The sequence below is a fragment of the Carica papaya genome, chromosome 7 (genome assembly GCF_054855325.1).
Source record: "Carica papaya isolate Zhongbai chromosome 7, ASM5485532v1, whole genome shotgun sequence".
NCBI classification, from domain to species: domain Eukaryota; kingdom Viridiplantae; phylum Streptophyta; class Magnoliopsida; order Brassicales; family Caricaceae; genus Carica; species Carica papaya.
In genome coordinates this window covers 22,718,797-22,738,055 of record NC_142315.1, presented here as the reverse complement: position 1 = coordinate 22,738,055, position 19,259 = coordinate 22,718,797, and the positions used below count along the sequence as shown (strand labels likewise).

At 34.7% G+C, this 19,259-nt stretch overlaps 1 long non-coding RNA gene across 1 annotated transcript; it reads right to left on the bottom strand.

The window, feature by feature from the left end:
- Positions 1-1,077: 1,077 nt before the first annotated feature.
- LOC148253063 (uncharacterized) lies at positions 1,078-1,966 on the bottom strand. Its single transcript, XR_015813623.1, has 3 exons — positions 1,817-1,966; positions 1,600-1,714; positions 1,078-1,280 (listed from the first exon to the last, which is right to left on the bottom strand). It is a non-coding gene; the product is annotated as an uncharacterized LOC148253063 (long non-coding RNA).
- Positions 1,967-19,259: the final 17,293 nt, after the last annotated feature.

The following is a 19,259-nucleotide window of genomic DNA, read 5'->3' as shown; positions in this document are numbered from 1 at the left end:
CTTCTTAATCATGAATCACATAACTTTCCCCAAATAAAAAATGGGCATATTTGTATGAGGCTTAACAAAAATAAATAAACCATGGGGAGAACAATGATTAACTATAAACAGCGAAGAAATTGCATAAATAAAATCAGCCCAAAACAAAAACAGCTTAAACACGAAACTACAAAATTGGCTCTCAGACATTTCGTGTATAAAATCAACTTGAACAAGTTATAGAATTACTAAATTTAAATATGATTTTATATTTAAGAATTTATTGGAGGAATCTTGAAACTGTGGTCATGAATATATTATATATTATATATAAAAGGAAGACCGAAAATTAACACTATGTTTTTTTTTTAAATTAATTTTTGAAATAAATTTAACATAATAATATATATTTTTCAAAATAAAAATTTATTTTATTTAACTACGAATAATTTTAATTTAGTAAAAAATATTATTCTATTTAAAAAATTCTAAGTAATTTTTACTGTTCATATATTGTAATTTAAACACATATAATAATTATTTATAAATTTATAGTTAAAATTATAATCTATCTAATAGATAAAGTATAATTAAAGAGATAATATTTAAAATGATTCTTTATTTAAAATTTTAAATTTAAAAATAAAGTTCAATTTTTAATTGGCTATAAAAATATATATAAATTTTAGAATTTATATAATATGCAAATTTTTAGTCATTTGTTTCTCACAACTCATTTATCACACGTATTTTTCATATTATTATTATACTTTTTTACTTTTATAAAGCTTTACTAAATTTACTTTTTGTATAAGTATAAAAACTTCTTCTAAATTTATCAAACTAAAAATCTAGCTGGCTCTAAGACAAATAATAAGAATAACTGAAATCACATATTTTGCTCATTAGAATAATCTGATAAATACTTATTTTCTTTTTCTTTTTTTTAATTAAAGAAAAGTACAAACGACGACGATCGCCTTTTCGATTTCATTATTTGGGCCCTTTCTGAATTGAAGATCTTCAGCAACGACTTTAGTTGTTCAAATCAAACACACACACCCCATAAGCCGCTGCAAATAAATAATTATCGACCAATAGTCACAATAGCAGATTATTTCAGTCTTATTATTAATTATTGTAAATTGATAAATTACAGACAGTACTGATAGGGTCCGGCCTTGGGAGCATGGTGATTGTAACCACCATGAAACGACGTCGTTTAGCAGCAACAGCAAACGTGATCCAAGCAACACTCACAAGACTCGTAGCAGCAGAAACAGCAACATAACGCGAACAGACTAGACTCAGTCAAAAGAGAGAGAATCAGATCCCCAAATTAATTCTTGAAAATTAACTGAAATTATATGTTCGTACACCATTAAATTCTGAACAAAGTAACTGGGTTTTCTATATTGCAAGTATACCCAAATATATATATAATAAGAACAAAATCTATATATCCAAATCGATCTAATCTGAGAAATGCCACACCTTTTTATTTAAAAAAAAAAAAAAAAAAACTGAAAAAGTATAAAAAAGAGACAAAAATAAATTTAAATAATTAAAAAAACAAAAGCAATAATAGAAAAAGAAAAAAGATTGAGGTACTGGACAAACCAAGCATAAAGCCAGCCTCTCTCCTCATGTCGTCTCCTGACATGACCAACGTATGATGATAACAGCTCCTCTTCCTCCGGCATTTTTCTCTCTAAAACTTTTTCCCCCAAAAACCCTAGAAAAAAAACTCCCCCCCCCCCCCCAAAAAAAAAAGGATCAGAAAAAAAATAAAAAAAAAAAATCAAGCTTGCTGAGTCGAAATAGATGAGAAAATTACCTGGATGAGATTGTTTGGACTTTTGAGTTTGGAGTAAGCTCTGGTTTCTGTCTATCCTGTACTTATATGGCTTGTGTGGTTGTATACACACGAGTACCTCATTGAGTATTATAATAATGATTTACATATGTGTCACACATCTTACAGCTCATTCTGATGTTTGTAGATTGAATTTTAAATGATTTTCATGGTTTTGCAATAATGGTTAAGTTAAAAAAAAAAAGGTTGGGTGCTTTTCGTGCTTCCATGGTGCTTTCTTTATTATCATCATTGATGTGAGATTATTACGTTTTTTACAAAATTAATATCTTTTATTATTTTAATAATATATATATATATATATATACATACATATACACACTAATAATGATCTAATTGTTAACCATGATATTTATAGAGTTGGATTGAAATTTACAACTTCTTATAAAAAAAAAAAAAAATAGTTACTAATCTAAAATTATTATGTTAACTAACAATTAATGTACAAGATACTAATAAATAGTCATGGAGTATTAAATAGGACCAATTCAGCTTGTGCAATCCATCATTCAAAATTTTGAATTACAATGAAAATAAATAATTGAAAAGGAATTATGGAAAAAAATAAAGATAAATTTTTTTACTTAATATCAATTAACAGTGAATCACTGATCGCCAAAAGAAAAAAAAAATCATTCTTACAATGTTTTTATTTATTGCAAGCAAAAAATTTACAGTGGTGTATATTGAAGTGGAGAGAGTAAAATGATATATTGAAAAATTCTTTCTCTTTTTACCACAATCAGGAAAAGCAAAAAGAAAACAAAAATAACACTCTATAAGGTGCGCCCATATCGTGTCAGTGGTCCATATGGAGATGGACATAGAGATCTGAAAGAGCTTGAGGAAGTATTGTAATTACAGTGAACATAAAAGAGCTGGATCGCCTAATCAAGGTGAAACATCTTCCTAATTTATCTAGCAACACTATTGTGAGCAGAATCTTGAGGATTTTGTTGCAGAAGAGGGATTTTGATATACATTGAGTTTATATTGATCATGAGTTTCTTAATACTTCTATCACATGCAAATTTTAAACCATCGAGAACACCATAAACCTCAACATACAGAGCCTTAGCAATTCCAAGATTGCTCATAAAATCAGTGACCCAATTTTCATTATTATCCTTAATGAAACCACTATTTATCATAGGTCTAAGGTCACCAATCACAGAACCATCTATTTTAAGCGTGTACCACTCCAGAGGAGGTGCCCACCACCCAAACCAAGTGTGTTTAGAAGGATCATCCTTAACTATTTAATGGTGACCCAACCAAGCTCTTTGGAATTCAAATATGAGAACTAAACGGGCTAGTAATTTGATCAATATCTTAAAAAAATTCATTTTTTTTCTTTTACAGGATCCGCATAATAGTAGAATAGATCACCTTCATACTAGTGACGAGCTTATGTTGGTGTTAAAATTCTAATCTATACACTTGTTAAAAGAAAGAGAGAAAAATTTATTAGCAAACTATAATAAAATAAATCATTCCATATTTAAGTGGCAATAGGGTAATCTGTAAAGGCCCAGAACTTTCAGGAAATGAATATATATTGTATTAGTAAAAGAATGGCATAAATAATTCAGAGTTTATGGTTTACATTTCTTACACAATAAATTAGGATACCCAATAAGGATATGAAAATATTCCTTTAAAGAAGTTCAAATAATAGAATAAATAATTAAAACAAAACATAACTAAAAATCTTACACGGTTAACCTCCGTTGGACAACTCTAATGGGATTTAGGAGGTAACTTTTATTCACAATCTTCTTACTGTTCAAGATCTGAATCTTGGTATTCCTGATATGAAATGGCTAAATAAGGAGAATGAGATACACTAGCCTAGTAAGAATATCATATTTAACACCGATACGAAAAACTAAATGTTCGTAAAAATTATCAAATAACTAATGGAGCCATTATTTCTTTTTAAATAAATTCGTTTAACTTAAAAATCATTATTTCATACTTACCCTTATGAGTTTCCAAAATCGACCTATGAAGACTAGAACTTAAATAACATTTCTATTTCACACTTAAAGGGACACTAGTAATAAACTTACCTCATAACCTGCTTGCCAGTACCTCTGGGGGCACATAGGGATATCTCTCTACGTGTGAACCCAATATCTTGTTATCAATCAACTAGCCATCTCCATACCTTATCTGATAATGGGCGCCAAATATATACCATCACCTCGATATCATGTCCAGTATGAGGGTGATCTATACCTTCCAACCCCTTTCGATATAGAATTTCTCAATCTTGTTCAACTGAGGCGACATCCATGATAGGATTTTTCTATGCATCGGGTTCGTACACCCATATCTAAGGTACCTGATAAGCCCTTTAGCATACATATTCATCATTCACCAGCCACTAATCATGCGCAACCAACTTATTCCATGTTTACAGAATAATAGAGTGATAATTACACAAACAATATAAATTAATAGATTAACAATTAAGGGAGACATGATCAAGGCATTTATTGCAAGCAAATTAACAGATGAGGACAACACAGGGTCAGATAAACTAAATAAATGAGAAAGGAATTAAAATCAATAAATTAAGGCACACAATATAACAGTAAGCATTTTAGGCAGTATAGGAGAAAATAAACAACAAAGGTAGGGCAAATATACACTGACTAGTTTCGTTTCCACTGGTAACCTGTAATTAATTTAGGAATTTCTATATTTTTACAAAACGTACCGTTTATTGATTATTAGACTTTAATTTACTATAACGGGAGAAAAAGGCGAGTGATTCTTACCCCAAATTGGTGTTCGAAATACCGTTCTTTTCACTACGCTTCTTGGTGGTTCCTGGATTTCCTGGGTTTCTCATGAGAAAATAAAAAATACGTGTCACGTACCCAAAAATACCTCAACAGGCCAAAATAAATGTTTTTAAAATTTTTCGGCCAATTTAAGGTTTCAGCACAGGGGCACCATCATGCTCCAGTGCCGACTCCACTACCCACGATAGTGGTTCCTCTCGGTCTGACCAATTTTGGTTGGTCTAGACCAATTTTGGATGGAAACCTGCAAAAAAAAAGGGTTAGAGAGCCTCTGTTAGTTGAAAAATAGAAAAATCGAGACCCTACCAGCGAAGGGGTTTCTCGGTGCAGGGGCTCCACTATTCCTCATTTGCGGTCAGAGTTTTACTTTGGCTAACCTGCATCATAAAGAAACGAGGAACACGAAGGTCAAAAAATCAAAGGAAATGGGAAACGAGAAGGCATCATCGGAGGGATTTTCGGGTTGCGGTTGGTTCACACGTTGCCCTTTTTACTCTGATATGGGTGCGGGGAGGTTCGAAATTCAATTCCGAGCAGAAGGGGAAAACTTCTACTTTTTCAGCATCGGCGGTGGTTTTGGTGCAGTAGCAACGGTGTCCCTTCAGCTGTCCTTCTTCTTCTTCTCCAGTCAGGGTTGTTGGCTAGGGTTTTGCGAGCCGACTGAAGAGAGGTTTAAATACCTCTCTTCCCCTGATTCTGGCCGTTCATTTTTGTCGATGTGGGGTAAGGAGGGTTGTCCAATTCAAAGCCCATTTAAGCTTATTTGTGTGCAAATCTAGACCGTCCATCGTGATCAAATCTAACCGTCCGATCGCATTTGAAGAAAAAATAAATCTGGACTATCCGTGCGCGCAGGATACGATCTGGACCGTTAGATCGCCCAGGCATGCAGATCGCCCGCATGGAATTGCTGCCCAAGTATCCGCCACACGGCACATTTTGACTCATCATTACTGCTGACGTGGTCGTCCCGCGTGGCCCATATTTCTCCTTTTTATAATTTGACTCCCTATTTTAATTTTTTTTTAAATACATTCTCCCCTTATTCATAATTTCACCTTATTTTTTCAAATTAATTTTAATTTCATCCCAAATCCATATTTCTCCAAAAATTAAAAAAGTAAAAGAATTAAATTGTTTTGATTTATTATTTTATTAATATTAAATCATCCCGGGCCAAATTTTCAAGCCCAAGTGTTACATAATCTCTTATAGAATGTAAGTTTTCCTTCCCATAAAAGAGACATATTTGACAATGATCCTCCTCTACTATGTATTTATAATCTTCTTTCAGTATTAGTAAGAAGACATTTAAAGATAAAGATCCACATAAAGTACTAAGTTCTCATAGGGATCATGAGTGACCAGATCTTATTTTAAAGAACTTAATACATGGTATATTAGGGTCCAGTAAGACTGATATAAACATACTTTGTAACGGTCTGTGAACTTGAATGGAAATAAATTATGAATTGAATGCAGAAGTGAAATAAATAGTTAGGATTTACATTCCTTATATAATAATTCAGATTACCCAATAGGGCTACGAGAATGATCCTTTTAAAAGAAATAACAAAAATTCAAAAAAATAAATGGAAAATAAACAACTAGGCATCTTACTCGCAACCCTATTGTGGATTGGGCTCTGGATCTTGGTCCTCTTGATCTGAAATGGTTAATGAAAGAGTGAGCTACACTAGTCCAGTAAGAATATCACGCTACTCACCGATACAGAAGTGAAGGTTGGTAAAAAAATCATAAAAATAGCTAATGGAGTTCTTAATTTAAGTAAATTCGTTTATCATAAATAAAATCATTTACCGCATACTTACCATAACGAGATTTTTAAAACCAACCTATAAAGTCAATGACATAAACAATATCATAATCTCATATGCAATCAGTCGGCAACAATAACTTCCTATTTTATCAGCCTACTAGTATCCATAGGGGTCCATAAGGATGTCCCTGCTACGCGTGAACCCTTTTATTTTACATTTTCAATTAACGGGTCGTTCCCATACCCCGTTTGGTATGAGCGCCAAAATACCATCCCTCAATACCCCGTCCGGAATGAGGGTGAAACAGGTCGTCCCTATACCCCGTTCGGTATGAGTGCAAAAATACTAATCTTCGATACCCTATCCGGTATGAGACAACGTTCACGATAGGGTTCCCTATGTACCCGGTCCGTCCACCATATCCCAAGATATTTAGTAAGGTTACCATTTATGAATTTACTTAGTCAAATAATTTTTTGTTTACCTTTAATTTCCAGTTTTCCAATTTAATTGTAATCACATAAAACAAGCAATACATGCATTCAGAAAATACAATCGCATCATCATACCAATTTCAGTGTATGATAAATGCATTCGAAACTGTAAAATCAACCAATAAGCTAAACACGACAAACAGTAATAAATAATTAGTTCCGGCTCTATTAGTAATTTTTAATTATGGATATTTTCTAAACTACAAAAAATACCGTATTATTATTAATTAAACTTTAATTTTATAATAGGGAATAAGGTGAGGGATTCTTACTCGAATTGGTGTCCGAACATTAAAATTTTTGGTCGCGCCTGTTGGCGGTCAGAAGTGGCTTTGGTGCGGCGGTAGACGGCAGTCGACTCCTTTCCCGGCGACTGGCTCTTTTTCTCCGGTAGGGGTGTCTGGCGGCTAGGGTTAGGGTTTGGTGTGAAGACAGTTATTTATATCTGTCTCTTTTTAATCTGAACCATACATCGCGTTTAAATAGAAAGTGAATCTAGACCGTTCATCACGATTTGATCTGGACTGTCTGATCACATCTAAAGGAAGAACGGATTTGGATCGTCTGTTCGTGCGGGAATAAATCTGGACCGTCCGTTCACGGGCACGCGGATCGCCAGCGTGGCCTCCCACACAGTATCGCATCAGGTTCCCTTGCCTCGCGACGTGCTCTGTTTCGTCGGGACTGCTGACTGGGCGTTCTACGTGGTACGATTTTTTAAAATTATGTTTTGAACTCCAATTTCTGATTTTTCTTTCAAAAATACTCCCAGAACCCAAAATTTCTCCCATTTTTCCCAAAATTTTTTTCACTTTCATCCTCCACCTATTTTTCTTTATTTTTATATTAAATAAAAATTCAAAAATTGAAAGATTATATTTATACATTAATTTTAATTACATTAAAACTAATTAAGGGTATTACAACTCTCCCCCATTAAAAGAAATTTGGTCTCTTAAATTTGCCTCTCTCACACTCAATCAAACAGTTGGGGATATTGGGCTCTGAAGCCTGATTCTAGCTCTAATGTGGCCTCTCCCGATGTGTGGTTCTGCCATAAGACCTTAACAAAGGGAATTTTATTGTTGCGGAGTACTCTGCTCTTTCAGTCCACAATGCCGACCGGTATCTCCTCCTAGGATAGATCCTCTTGGAGCAAACGGGGCTCATGGACTAAGATGTGAGAGGGGTACAACCCTCTAAGTTGTACTTGCGTAGCATGGACACATGAAACATATTATGGACCCTAAATAGTTCTAGAGGTAGTGTCAGTCTGTAAGCGGTGGTGCCAATTCTGTCTAAGATTTCAAATGGCCCAATGAACTGGGGATTTAGTTTCCCCCTCTTACCAAACCTACTGATTCCTTTGAAAGGAGTGACCTTAAGGAACACCCGATCACCTTTCTCAAATTTTAAATCACTCATTCGGGTATTCGCATAACTCTTCTACCTGCTCTGAACTATCTGAATGTTCTTCTTGATCTTAACTATTTTGGCTGTAGTCTCCTCTACAAGATCTGCGCTGAAAAATTTTGTATCACCCACTTCTTCCCAATAGATCGGCGATCTGCATGGACGGCCATACAACGCCTCGTACAGAGCCATACCAATACTTGCTTGGTAGTTGTTATTGTAGGCGAACTCTATTAGGAGTAAATGATCCCAATGGCCTTTGAAGTCAAGAATACAAATTCGAAGCATGTCCTCTAGTGTGCGGATCATCCTTTCCAATTGTCAATTGGTTTGAGGTGGAATGCAGTAATAAGTGACAGTTTCGTTCCCATGTCTTGCTAAAAACTAGACCAAAATTGAAAAGTTAACCTGGGGTCCCTGTCGGATACTACTGTCACTAGCACTTCATGTAACCTGACTATCTCCCGGATGTACATTCTTACTAGCTTTTTCAAGGGGTCGGTCATCCTTATGGCTAAGAAGTGGGAAGACTTGGTGAGTCGGTCAATAATTACCCAAATGGCATCATGTCCCGAACGTGCCCTAGGTAACTATGTCATGAAATCTATTGTGATATATTCCCACTTTCACTCCGGAATTGATAATGGCTGAAGTAGCCCCCTTGGACGTTGATGCTCTTCCTTGACTTGCTGACATACAAAACACTTAGAAACAAAGTCGGTCACATCTCTTTTCATCCTCTTCCACCAAAATCAGGGTCGCATACTTTGATACATCTTAGTACTTCGGGGATGCATGGAAAAATTTAAGCTATAGGCCTTTGTCATGATGTCCCTTTCTAACTCACTGTCACTTAGAACACACACCCTATCCTGAAATCTAAGTAACCCATCGGCAGAGACTCAAAATTCTGAATTAACTCCCCGTTCTGCATCTTTCTTGAGGGCTGCTAGGGTGGAGTCGATTGACTGAGCTTCTTTTATTTTTTGGATCTACTCAGATTGAACAATCGGGTGGGCCAAACAGGTGACTTTCTTCAGGTCCTGAATTCGGACCTGTTGTGCGGCCCCTATTACCCTGCATTCTGAAACCATCAAGTGAGCTAATATACCTGTATTTTTTCTATTGAGTGCATCGGCTACCATGTTACCCTTACCCGGGTGATATAAGATGTTGCAATCATAGTCTTTGAGGAGTTCTATCCATCTTCTCTAACGCATGTTGAGATCCTTTTGAGTGAATATATGTTTCAAACTCTTATAGTCAGTACAGATCTGAAATATCTCCCCATACAAGTAATGGCGCAAAGTCTTCAAGGCATGAATAATCGCAGCCAGTTATAAGTCACGGGTGAGGTAGTTTTTCTCATAACTTTTCAACTGTTTGGACCCATAGGCTATGACCTTCCTATGCTGCATCAGAACACAACCTAACCCTAGGTAGGAGGCATCATTATAAACTGTATATCCCATCGACCCACTCGGCAATGCCAACACAGGTGCAGTAGTCAACCGTTTTTTTAGTTCCAAAAAACTCCTTTCACAGTCCTCATTCCACTCAAACTTGACGTTCTTCTTTGTCAGCTGAGTCAGAGGAGCAGGTAGGCAAGAAAACCCTTCCACAAACCTACAGTAATAACCTACCATCCTCAGAAAACTATGGATCTCCTTGACCGAGATCAATTTTTCCTAGCCGAGTACTGTCTCAACCTTTTCAGGATTCACTGACACTTCATCCTTTGATATGATGTGCCATAGGAAGGTAGTCTGCTCGAGATAAAACTCACACTCAACTTTACATATAACTTTTTTTCTCTGAGAGCCTACAAAACCTGAGTCAGATGGTGAGCTTGTTCCTCTCTGTTTTTTGAATATAGCAGGATATCATCAATGAATACAATGACGAACTAATCCAGAAATTGTCTGAAAATCCTGTTCATCAAATCCATGAAGATGGCTGGTGCGTTGGTTAGTCCAAATGGCATGACCAGGAACTTATAGTGTTCGTACCTAGTTCGAAAGGCTGTTTTAAAAAAGTCTTCTGCCTTGATCTTTACCTGATGGTAACCTGAACATAGGTCTACCTTGGAGAAGACCTTGACACCCTGTAACTGATCAAAAAGGTCATCAATTCTGGGGAGAGGATACTTATTCTTGATCGTGATCCTGTTCAGACCTCTGTAGTCGATACATAACCTCAACGTCCCATATCTCTTCCTTGTAAATATGATTCCAACACCTCAAGGGGACAACACTATGTCAGATGAATCCACTATCGTGCAATTCATTAATCAGTTTCCTCAGCTCCTCAATCTCAACACGGCTCATGCGGTAAGGGGCAACTAAAATAGGCTGGGTGTCTAGCTGAACGTTTATGGTGAATTCAACTTCTCTGTCTACTAGCAGTCCAGGTAGTTCATATGGGAATACATATGAGAAGTCTCGGACTACCGGAATCTCTTGAATAAAAATTTCTTTTTTGGGTTTGCCTAGTTAGAGAAAATAACCAGGTTAAAGCACTTGATAATAAAAAAATTTGCCATGAGGGAACAAATGTTAAAGAATTTTATTAATTTATAAATGACTCCTCATTAAGAGGGTTGAATACAAACTTCTTATGAAAATAATATACGGTGGCGTGATACGCTGCTAGCTACTTCATTTCTAAAATTACATCAAAGTCTCCCGTATCAATCTCTATTAGGTCCACACTCAATTTTTCATCTGCGATATCTATGACACAGACTCTATATATAACCTTTCCCAATAGTGTCATACTCCAAGGAATAGACATAAACAACATAAAATTAAGTCTTTCAAGTAATACATTCAAGTTTGATGCAAAAACATGTTAAACAAATATATGTGAGGCACCAGTATCAATCAAAACATGTGCAAGATGATTACAGATAGTGTACATACCATATACTACGTCTGGGTTGGCTTCTTTATCTTGCTGAGTGAGGTTGTAAGCCCTGCCCTAGATAGGAGGTCTGGCCTGGTTTTGGTTCCTCAGGCACTCCCTCATATAATACTGGGCACTCCCACATATGCGGCAAGTATTGTTGAGGCGATAGTAGAGTCAGTCCCCATGATCTCTGTCAAAGTGCTGACAAGTCCTATCGCATCATGTTGTTGGAATCTGAGGGGGAGTCTGAGTCATCGGCCTAGGTCTCTTATTCTGTTGAACAAGTGTGGTAGGTGCTGGTCTGCGGTGTGAAGCCGAGGGCCTGAGGTTCCCTACTACTTGAGGGAAAATGCGAAGGTTCCTCTCTACCAGTTGTGCTTTTGCCAGAACAACTAAGTAGGTACTGAGCTCGAACATATACAGTTACTATCTGATCTCAGGACGGAGACTCCTCTCGAACTTTCTTACCTTTCTACCTTCATCCATCATGCTGTCAGGGGAATATCAGCCAAACTCTAGGAACTTTCGAGCATATTCTGATACAGTAATGTCACCCTGGACCAGGTATGCAAACTCCATTTTCTTCAGATGTCGGAGATGCTCTGTAAGGTACTTTGCATTGAAGGTTGTCAAAAATTATTCCCAAGTGACTGGAACAGGTAAGGTGGCCTGCTTGAGTTGCCACCAACGTCCTGCCTCTCCCACCCGCATGTAGGTGGCAAGTATGACTCTCTGTTCGGGAATCATGCCAAGAGTCATGAAGACTTTCTTTATCTCAGCCAATCAATACTCGACCTCTTCAAAGTAGGATGCCCCTGCAAAAGTAGATGGGTTTAATCTTTTATACCTCTCAATGTAGTCTGGGTCCATTATGGGAGGAACTGAGTCCCATGGGAGAAGGACTAGATTGTGCTGAGGATAGAGTTAATGGCCCTATGATGGCACTGGATGATACGGTGAGGTACCAGATTGTACTGTGGTGGTGCTAAGTGATGTAGTTGGGGCACCGAGCTATACTGTGGTGGCACCGGGTGGTACTATGGCTGGGGCACCAGATAATACTGTGGTGGTGTTGTATGGTACTGTAGAGGAGCAGGGTCGTATCGGAGTGGTTCAGGATCCTCTCGCTGCAAGGGTGGCTCAACTTGTGGCAACGGGGGAGGGTCAAATAGCTACCTCCTTTCCTCTCGGGCCTGCTGCGCAGCGATAAGTCTCTCTAGCATTTCAAATAACCGGTCAACATCCTTTCGAAGCGAACACTCCCGGGCTACTAGATTTATTGGGGGTCTTCCTCTCTTCATCTATCTGTACTTGCATTTCACAAGGAATAGTTGAGTGATAATTCATGGTTTTTGGTGTTTCCTAAGGATTTTATGCAAGAAATGGTTCCGAGAAACGTGACTTTGATACCAACTGTAACGGCTCATGAACTTGAATGTAAATAAATTATGAATTGAATGTAGAAGCGAAATAAATAGTTAGGATTTACATTCCTTATACAATAATTCAGATTACCCAATAGGCCTACGGAAATGACCATTTTAAAAGAAATAATGAAAATTCAATGAAATAAATAGAAAATAAACAACTGGACATCTTACTCACAACTCTCTTATGGATCGGACTTTGAATCTTGGTCCTCTTGATATGAAACGGTTAATGAAAGAGTGAGCTACACTAGCTCAGTAAGAATATCACGCTACTCGCTGACACGAAAGTGAAGGTTGGTAAAAAAATTATGAAAACAACTAATGGAGTTATTAATTTAAGTAAATTCGTTTATTATAAATAAAATTATTTACTGCATACTTACCGTAGCGAGATTTTTAAAATTAACCTATAGAGTAAATGACACAAACAATATCATAATATCATATGCAATAAGTTGGTAACAACAACTTTCTCTTTTATTAGTCTACTGGTATCCATGGGGGGTCTATAGGGATGTCATTGCTGCGCGTGAACCCTTTTGTTTTATATTTTCAATTAACGGGTCGTCCCCATACCCTTCCGGTATGAACACCAAAATACCATCCCTCAATATCCCGTCCGGCATGAGGGTGAAACGGGCCGTCTCCATATCCCGTCTGGTATGAGTGCCAAAATATTAATCATCGATACCCCGTCCGGTATGAGATAACGTTCACGGTAGGGTTCCCTATGTACCCGATCCGTCCACCATCTCCCAGGATATCCAATAAAGCTACCGTTTATCCATTTACTTAATCAAATAATTTTTCATTTACCTTTAATTTCTAGTTTTCCAATTTAATTATAATCACATAAAAACAAGCAATACATGCATTCAGGAAACATAATCACATCATCATACCTATTCCAGTGTATTATCATGCATTCGAAACTGTAAAATCAACCAATCAGCTAAACACGACAAACAGTAATAGATAACCGGTTCCGGCTCCATTAGTAACATTTAATTATGGATATTTTCTAAACTACACAAAATATCGTATTATTATTAATTAAACTTCAATTCTATAACAGAGAATAAGGTGATGGATTCTTACTCGAATTGGTGTTCGAACACTAAACTTTTGGCTCTGCCTGTTAGCGGTCGGAAGTGGCTCCAGTGCGGCAACAGGCAGCGGTCGACTCCCTTCCCGGCGACTGGCTCTTCTTCTCCGGCAGAGGTGTCTAGCGACTAGGGTTAGGGTTTGGTGTGAAGATGGTTATTTATATCTGTCTCCTTTTAATCTGGACCGTCCATCGCGTTTGATTTGAACCATCCGATCGCGTTTAAATAGAAAGTGAATCTGAATCATGCATGGCGATTTGATTTGGATCATCTGATCGCGTTTAAATAGGAAGTGGATCTAAACCGTTTATTGTGATTTGATCTGCATTGTCCGATCGCGTTTAAAAGAAGAATGGATCAGGACTGTCCGTGCGCGTGGAAACAAATTCAGACCGTCTGATCGCAGACACGCGGATCGCCAACGTGGCCTCCCGCGTGGCACCGCGTTAGCATGCCTTGCCATGCGGCGTGCTCCGATTCGTTGGGGCTGCTAACTGAGCGTCCTACGTGGCACAATTTTCTTAAATTGTATTTTAACCTCCACTTTTCGATTGTTCTTTTAAAAACACTTACAGAACCCAAATTTTCAGCCATTTTTCCCAAAATTATTTTCAATTTCATCATCCACCTATTTTTCTTCATTTTTACATTAAATAAAAATTCAAAAATTAAAAATTATATTTATACATTAATTTTAATTATATTAAAATTAATTAAGGGTATTACATACTTAGCAATGAAAGACTTATCACTAGGAAAAGTCTAGGTTGGCTTGTCCAAGGAGCTAGGTTGCACGTGAATGCCAGCAATCTCAAGGCAAGTAACTTATGGGAGAAGATTAACAAATTTATTCCACTTTTGTGAACCATCAAAATTGATGTAATAAGGATACCATATGATTCAGATGATCAATAGGAATGGACGCTTGAAGTTGAAAGATAAAGAGCTTATAACGAATATAAACATATTTCTAGAAGTTAATGTTATTTCCATTCTCCATGCTCAATTGGAGGTCTTCTTTTGAAAATCTTGACATGCCTTAAGAGATTTTTTAAATTGATAGGTCCTTGTACAAAAAAAGGCATCAATGTTATAGGTATTCCTATTAGGAAAATATTTAACATTAACAGTATTGATACTTTTCTGTCTATATGATTGGTGAGGAGTGGTGATAATAGATAATATAGATCATCTCTTCATCCTTGTGTGATCCACCTAAGTCATGGTTATGACCTTCCAACACTATTTTCGAAGGTCGGAGATATTCTAAGCGAGACGTATATTTTTTTAACAATAACTAATTTAACGATGGTAATTGAAATTCTTGTATGCTATTTAATATAAAATTAAGCTCTTTTTTTTTAAAAAAAAAAACAAAATAATTAAGAGATTGAACAAGGATGGTTCCACATGGTTTTTTGATATAGGTTTAAATTGGACTGAATTTAAATTATGTTTATGAGCTAACTGTTGACTTGATTGTATTTTGACCTAATTAAAATTTTTATATTTTCTATAATATTCTTTAAATTTTAGATTTTGTTGATTTTGATCTAATTAAAATTGAGGTAAATGTTGTAAAAATACAAGAAAGCCACATTAATTTTTTTTTACAACATCTAAACACTAAAAAGAACTAGATTGTTATTCTTTAAAAAACTTATAATTGGATCAGAATCTCATAAATTTCCCCATAACATATATATACTAATGTTTGACTGGATACATTGAATTGAATGAAATATATATATATATATGTGCATGCATACAATTATTTCTTTTCCTCATCATCATTTTATTCATCTTCTTCTTCAAAGAACAAAAACCCTTCATCATCATCATTATCATCTTCTTCACACCATCACTGCATATCGTAATTTTATTCTAGCCATTTTTATTTCGTTTTAAATGAATATAAATATTATGAACATAAAAGATATCAAGAAAATAAATAAGTTAGTTAATAAAAATTAATTTTGGTTCTTTCCATTTTTTGAAGCCAAATCAATTTATGACTGCAATGTTTACATTTTCTTTTTGTACCACTGTAAAACTTAATTCCTAAAAGTCATTTAATCATTAGGGCCCAAGTTTAGCAATCAATTTTATAAGAATATTAGAACGTGGCCAGTCAATTTTAGTTCAAGCTATCACGTAACACTAAGAAAATGCAGGTGTAGAAAATAGTGTATAGGAGGAAAGACTTTATTTCTAATTTTCTGCTGCGTTTTTTTAAAATGTATTTACAATTACAAATTTGTTGGCCAGATAAGAGCGCTTGTATGTGTATATTATATTACAGAAAACAATGCAAAAAAAAAAAAAAGGAAAAAGAATAATCAAAATAACAAATACGCTATGTTGGATCGAGTAATGTGCTTTTAGGCATTTTCTTCATAATTTTTTGGCTTCATTTAACTACTGATTCGAAGGTTGTGTCTTAAGTTGACATGGTCACTCATTCTTGGAATATGATTTGTCGATGAGTCAACATTGTTTGGCAATCCCCCGTAAGATGGAGAATAAATTCTCTACTCTCATAGTGAATATATGTGAACAAGAACAATGAACCAGGGAGTCCCTTACTTGTTTAGTAGTCAAACTTTCATCTTTCTCCTCTAAGGTGCCAATCAAGCTCAACATGCTTTATTTGTTCATGAAATACTAGATTTGTTGTAATGTCTACTGCAGCCTTATTATCACAAGATAATATAATTGCTTGAGGATGTTCGGCTTGTAGGTGTCAATCAAAAGATAATGAATTAAAGTCAATTCACCAAAATCTGTTGTTATGGCCTTATATTTATATTTTATGAGGAGCGAAGAATTTTATGTTTTTTTTTTTTTTTTTTCTAGGATATTAGACATTGATCAAGCAAATAACAGTACCTAGTGATAGACCTTCGTGTATCAAAACATGCGCCTCAATCATTACCTTTGTAATATAGGAAATAAAATGGATCTAAAACGAATCTAAATAAAACTAATATTCTTATATCAAACCAAACGGATCTAGAATTGAAATAGAAGGGAACCCGAATCTATAACTAAAGAAATATGCATGTTCTGCAGTAGATATTCTAAATTACAATATAATCCTTTGGAGTTTTTTCACTCTCTCTATTTCTAGTGATTGGATGTCAGAATAAAAAATTTTAAGTATAACTTGAGGGCCATAACTGCATATTTATAGGCAAATCTATCTATTGATTATTTTAATTTTTAATTTGACTCATCACATAATTAGGAATTACAAATTTTGTTTGTCCATGTAAAAATAAAACCCATACTTTAATTTGATCCATTAAGGTCTAATATACCCTTAACCATATCCGATCACGTTTAACCGAATCTAATTAATTTGACACCATTTTATGTAAAATAATTTATACATATAAATCTATATGGTAAATTTAAAACAAAATGTAAAGCCTTAATTATAAATTAAATTTCGAAGAATAGAAGAGACCTTGTCTTAGTGCTTTCTTGATATATCATGACACGTTATGAGCTATATTTAGATGAGATCTTTGGGGCCTGTTCATGAACTGGCTGAGTAATCATATGGAGTATGAAAGATTGAGTCTTATAATGATTAAGTACATTAATCTTCCAATAAATCTCCTACAAACAGAGAGATCAACAAGTAATTCTTCATCCTCCACGGAGAGCTTTAGATTTTTGGTCGAGAGTAGTTTTGTAGGTGTAGCTCTAATGGTTCCTAAATTTGTTTACACATCCAAAGCATATTTAACATTGACAAATATGTATTTTCTTTCTGATTGGCCACTTCAATCACAAGAAAATACTTGAGATTACCAAGGTCTTTAACTTTGAATTAGTAATCCAAAACAGGCTTCAAATAATTAATGAAATTCATATTACTGGTAGCAATTATTATTTTGTTACCATACCAAAATTTTAGTGAAAACTCCTTTTTTTAAACATGTAAAGAGGTTGTAATCAGCTTTAGATTGAATGAATCCCTGCTGTGTAATGAATTATGTGAGTTTTGCACACCATTGTTAATTTGCATGTTTGAGATTGTGTAAGCTCTTCAAAAGCTTGAGACTTTAATGATCAAGGATGATATTTAATTTACTATTTTTATAATTTTTATTTTTATTATTTTTATTTTTATTTAGTATTAAAAATATATTAATAGTTTTAATTAATTTACTAAAAAAATGAGAGAATATTAATTTATATGTTATTTTTAGAATTTACTTATTTTAGTATATATGTCATTTTTGTAAGCTCCTCAAATTTATATAAAAGGATTTCATTGTAAGAATTGAAACAGAGAAGAAAGAAAGTTATCTTATTTTCAATTAATATCTATTTGAGAGTTGTCAAAGTCTATTACTCTCATACGGATCATTTAATCCTAGGTGTAGTGGAATTTTTAGGAGGTAATTCCATATATATTTCATTATTTAAGTCCCTATGAAAAAAAATATTATTTATATCAAATTAGTGCAAATACCATTCACGCCCAATAACTAAGGTCAAAAGTATTCTTACATAAACTATTTTGGCAACAAGAGAGAAGGTTCATGATAATCTAAGCCTTCTTTTTGTGTATAACCCTTTGCAACAAGTCTTACCTCGAACATCTCCAAAGACCCATCAACATTGTATTTAATTTTATAGACCTACTTGTAACTCATTGCTTTCTTTCCATACAACAAATCTAGAAGTACCCATTTTTCATTTTATATCATCACTGCTAATTTCATTATACTTGGCCTTTTGCCAATTCAAGTCCCTACAGGCTTCAAGATATGGATTTTTTGTGTGATTATTATAGAAATAAAGCTTTTATATGCAAGGTTATCATTTGATACCAAAAGAATATTTCAAGAGAACATGTTTTCTCCATGAGGGTTAAATTTGTGTCTAGTGTTGATGATGGTTGAAGCGAAAGCTTGACAACCCAAAACTTTGCTATGATTGTATAATGGTTTTGTTTTCAAGAGTAATTCAAACAAAGTTTTGTAGTTTAGGTTAGGTGATGGAATTCTGTTTATGAAATAAACAACAATACGATACAGTCACTTAAGCATTTCATTTCAAAGCCATTCTGAAACCTTAGGGTCTAGCAACATTAAAAATATTATGTTTTCTTTTTAAAATGGCATTTTACTTAAAAATTTCTATACATTTTGTTGATGTGACTTGAGTCTGGTAATATCTTATCTATATTTTGGAAGATATTTTATATTTATTCTGAAAAAATATTTTGCATTTATCCTGTAAAATATTTTATGTATATCCTGAAAAATTATGTGGGAGAAAAACTCTCGTAATATCTCTATATAAGAGCGTATAACCATATTGATAATGTACTCTCTCATTTGATCAAAGTATAAAAGTTTATTCTCGATCTTGTCTGTAGATATAGGTACACTTATCGAGCCACTTTAAATCTTGTATCTTTTCTTAATTGTGCTATACTTT